Source organism: Meriones unguiculatus, chromosome 12 (genome assembly GCF_030254825.1).
Source record: "Meriones unguiculatus strain TT.TT164.6M chromosome 12, Bangor_MerUng_6.1, whole genome shotgun sequence".
Taxonomy (NCBI): domain Eukaryota; kingdom Metazoa; phylum Chordata; class Mammalia; order Rodentia; family Muridae; genus Meriones; species Meriones unguiculatus.
The window spans coordinates 50,068,376-50,073,213 of NC_083360.1; positions in this window are offsets into that span (position 1 = coordinate 50,068,376).

A 4,838-nucleotide genomic window follows, 5' to 3' on the forward strand; every position below is an offset into this window, starting at 1 on the left:
CAAAAACTCAAGTGACAACACATGCTGGACAAGATGTGGAGAAAGGGGAACCTTCCTCCATTGCTGGTGGGAATGTAAACTTGTACAAACACTTTAAAAATCAAGCTGGTGCTTTCTCAGATAATTAGGAATAGTGCTACCTAAAGATCCAGCTATACCTCTCCTAGGCATATATCCAAAATATGCACAAGTATACAACAAAGACATTTGCTCAACCATGTTTATTCATAATAGCCAGAATCTGGAAACAACACAGATCCATCAATTGAAGAATGGATACAGAAATTGTGGTACATTTACATAATGAAATACTACTCATCAATTAAAAACAAGGAGATCATGAAATTCACAGGCAAATGGTTAGAACTGGAAAAGATCTTCCTGAGTGAGGTATCCCAGAAGCAGAAACACACACAAGATATATACTCACTTATAAGTATATATTAGACAAATAATATAGAATAAACATACTAAAAGAAGTTAAGCAGGAAGGAACACCCTGGGTAAGATGATAAATCCTCATTCAGAAAGGCAAATGGGATAGACATCAGAAGAGGGAGAAAACAGGAAAAAGGACAGCAGCCTACCAGAAAACTCCTCTGACAGACTCTACCCTGCAGTGTATAGAAGCAGATGCTGAGACTCATAGCCAAACTTTGAGCAGAGTGCAGGGAATTTTATGAAAAAAAGGGGGAAATGAAAGAACTGGAAGGGACAGGAGCTCCAAAAGAAGAGCAACAAAACAAAAAAAGTGTGGGCCAAGAGGTCTTTTATGAGACTAATACTCCAACCAAATACCATGCATGGAGATAACCTGGAACCCCTGCAGAGATGTAGCCCATGGCAGCTCAGTGTCTAAGTGGGTACCCTAGTAAGGGGAACAGGGACTGTCTCTGATATGAACTCAGTGGCTGGCTCTTTAATCACCTCCCCCTGAGAAGAGGGAGCAGCCTTACCAGGCCACAGAGGAAGACAATACAGCCAGTTCTGATGAGACCTAATGAGCTAGGATTAGATGGAAGTGGAGGAATACCTCCTCTATCAGTGGACTGGGAGAAGGCCATAGGAAGAGAAGGAGGGAGGGAGGAATTGGGAGAGAATGAGGGAAGGGGCTCCAGCTGGGATACAAAGTGAATAAATTGTAATAAATTTTAAAAATTAATTATTTCTTTTAAAAAAGAAGGTAGAGTCTGGAGTAAGATTTTAATGGAGGTCTGATGTGAAGCCACTGAGGGAGATGAAGTATCCCACAATTTTGAATAGAAATTCAAAATTATAGAATAGAATAGAATAATAGATTCAACAATAGAATCTAGGAGAGGATATGGAGAATAATTTGTTAATAGGAAGGGGCCTCTTCAGAGGCTAGGAGAAAAGGAAAAGTTCCAGAGGATTTTGGTTGTAAGAGGAAAAAAAAAGTGTAACTTAACCATCATATCTCTGCTCAATTAATGGGTTTGGGCAACTAGGTATGATGAATAAAGAATGAGTTTTCAGGTAGTTTCAGGAAAGCAGAGGGGCCTCTGGTGTGTCTGACCATCAACGCCTACCACAGACATCTGAGGATACATTTCATTAGAGTAGGCAGAAAGTATAGACCAAATCTATTAAAAATGGCAAGTCCCTATCGGCTTTCTGAACTCTATATTACTTCATAATAATCTTGATTTCATTGAGGGTAGAGGTCCCAGAGAAGAAGCAGCAGTCTTTGATTGCAAATTCCTGAATACCCAACAGATGTTCCTGTGAACAAGGAACTTGGGGGACTGGCACTTCTTGACTAAATAGAGCAGGATATTCAACCTCTAGTGTCCTGCTTGTCCACAGTTTGGACAGGATCCTGGTGGCAGACGAGGTGATGGGAAGTTTTTACCCAATGGCTGCCTTTGCCACATTTGAAGCAAGCTCCATGTGGAGTTTTTCTGTGCCCCATCTAATTATTTAGAGGAGATCTAAGGGCGGATACCAGGAGCTGTCATTGGAAGCTTTTCCATCTTTACCTACAATTTACCCTTCCATTAAATACCTTAAATGCCATATGTAACAGATCTCTCTGGAGAGTTTGAGGACCATAATCCAGTCTTTTAAGTTTCTTTCTAATATCAGGAGCTGACTTGAGAAGAAAGGGAGAGTTGAAGACAAATATGCTCTCTTGAGACTTAAAATCTAGCTTTGTATAGTAAAGGAGGGCCTTTATAAGTTGGTAGAGGAACACAATAGGATTTTCATCTGTCTGTTGGGTGACCTTCCTCAATGTGTCAAAAATAATTACCTTATGAGAGGCCTTTTAAAGGCCAGCCAAGAAACAAGTAACCTTTTTTGTCTCAGCCTACCCTGCCAAGTGACTATTTCTCAGCATTACCTGGTAGTTCTAGCAGGAATCTGACCAGGGAACTCTGTCTGCCCTAACTGGATAGGAATTGTCCATGCAGTGGGTCTCATCTGCTGGGCAGCCAACCAGGCCCTATCCTTTTCCCCAGGGATGAGAGTAGAGGAAAGAATAATACACTGTTCATGCCATGGGATATTATAGGTTTGAGTAATGCACCCAAACTCTTCAGTGCTGTTAGAAAGATCAACAGAGAAAGACCCAAGGTACCTTTCTATCTGGGACAGTCCAGTCATAGAAAAAGGGACCTGTAAATGTAGGAGGCCATTAGGGCCTGCCACTTCTCTAAGGGGGTAAAGGCTAGCAGTGCAGAAGCAGTGTGAACTGTAGAAGGTAATGAGGTTGAGTTAATTTTGGGGCAGCGAGCTTGCTGAGAAGGTGCCAGAGAGGTTAAGGTTATGGTTATGAGGTTGTGGCTCAGGTTAAGGAAGAAGGTTAGTGTGGGGATAAATCCTCTATATCAAATTCAAAAAGAGTAGGATCAAAGGTATCCATATTCTGGTCCGCATCAGGATGGGGTTTGGTGTTTATCAGGAAAATCTGGTGAACATGACATGATGTACAGAAGGAAGAGTGAGCAAAGAAAGAATGGGCATCTCAAACCATTTATCTAGGAGTTGTCAATGTTTGTCAAGATCAGTGAATATTTAGTAGTCAAATGTGTGAGACTGACTGTCAAGTTTGTACAGTGGCCAGGCTGTACACTGTTGGCCAGGTTTGTCAAGATTTGAGTAGCCAAGCAAGTGGAGCTGATAGGTTAGGTTTTGAGTGGGAAGAGCCCATAGTAAAGAGTAAGAGAGGTAGATTGGGATGAGGGGGAGGGGGACAGATGTCCTTAGTTCCCTCTGTAAAGGTAGTAGAGGTGGTTAATGGAAGTGAAAAGAAGTTCAATTTAGAGGGTCCCCAGGAGCACTGAAATACTTGTCAGAGACAAATGTCCCAAACACAGAGAAGAAGCATCCCTTTCTGTGTGATAGGCACCCAGTAGAGCAAGGGAAAGCTTCCTGGAACATAGACGTCACTTTTATAGTAAAAGTAGAAAAAAAAGGGAGCTCTGTAGTGGCACTTACCCAGTAGAAGGAGAGATACTAGTAGCTAGAGCAGGGAAAGAAGAAAACTACTGAAGAAAAGCACTGGGAGAGGCTTTTGGCAAAATGAAGGTTCCAATAGAGAGAGAGGGAAAAATGTTAGTAAGTAGAACAGCCCACATGGTATAGCCCAAAGTGTGTACTAGAGAGATGCCCACATGATGGGCAGACCAAAGGGCCCATGTGGTATGCAGCTAAAAAGGACATAGGAGGAAGATAGGACACTTACCATCTAAGTTAGGAGAGACAAATGTTTAGAGCAGGTAGAGGAGCTGGACACTAGAATTTGAAGCCAAATATGTTTGGCTGTAGAAGCCAACACAGGCATGTGATCCACACCCAGGAAGACAGAATTGGTAGGTTGGTTCAGCTAGGAAAGGTTGAGCCTTTTATAAGTGAAGCTCATTTATGCTCCTCCCAGGTTTCAGGACAAAATGAATGAAAAAAAAAATTCAAAAGTTAAGGAAAGGAGTGCTCCTAGGTGTAGCGGAGGAGAAAGTTTATTATAGACACATGGGAAAGAACAGCCAGAGGCACACACAGCTGGGAGAGTCCAGAGTGATCATGACCTTGAACCATGTAGAAGAGGGGAAGAAAGTAAGGAGAGAGGGGAATCAGGAAACCAATGGGACAAAAAGGGAGGGTTAACAAAAAATCTGGATTGTATAGGAAAGACCTTCTATGAGAAGGACAACCCAGAGTTTAGAACAGAGAGTAGAGTATATAAGTCGTGCCCTATAAAAAACAGGACTGAGGGATGCTGGGAGAACCTGTAGGCCATTTTTGCTTTGTTATGTTAAATATGCACCTCAGCCATGTGTCACAAATTTGAAATTTAACACTCAATCAACATTTGAAAAAAATTACATCACAATCTACCTGACCAAAAGGACAGAATAAATGACTTTCTCTGCATTCAGTCCTAGCATTTCAAACTTTTCCTATGATTTTACCTTAGTTTTCTACTTGTTTGCCAGATACATGTCATCACCCAGGGTAACAGGGACAGGCACTGTGGAATGTGTCAGAGCATTGTAAGCCTGGGCTCCTGAATATTGCTTGAAGTAGACATCATCTCACCAAATAGCCTTCACCGCTAATATTTCTCGATGTTAAGATTCCACAGACCTTAAACTTTGTCTGATGCAACACCAAGTTTTATCAGAATAATGACACACTATTTGGATTAATTTTTTTTTAAACTCGACACCGAAGAGGCTTAGAACATCATACCTCTAAACAGGTACTTAATTCAATGACTGCATGTTAAAAGGCTGAATGTCTTGTACTAAATCCCTGGTATATCAGGATTCTGGAGTCTATAGGAGAGGACAGAGGCAAAGGGCTCAATCTGTAGGATG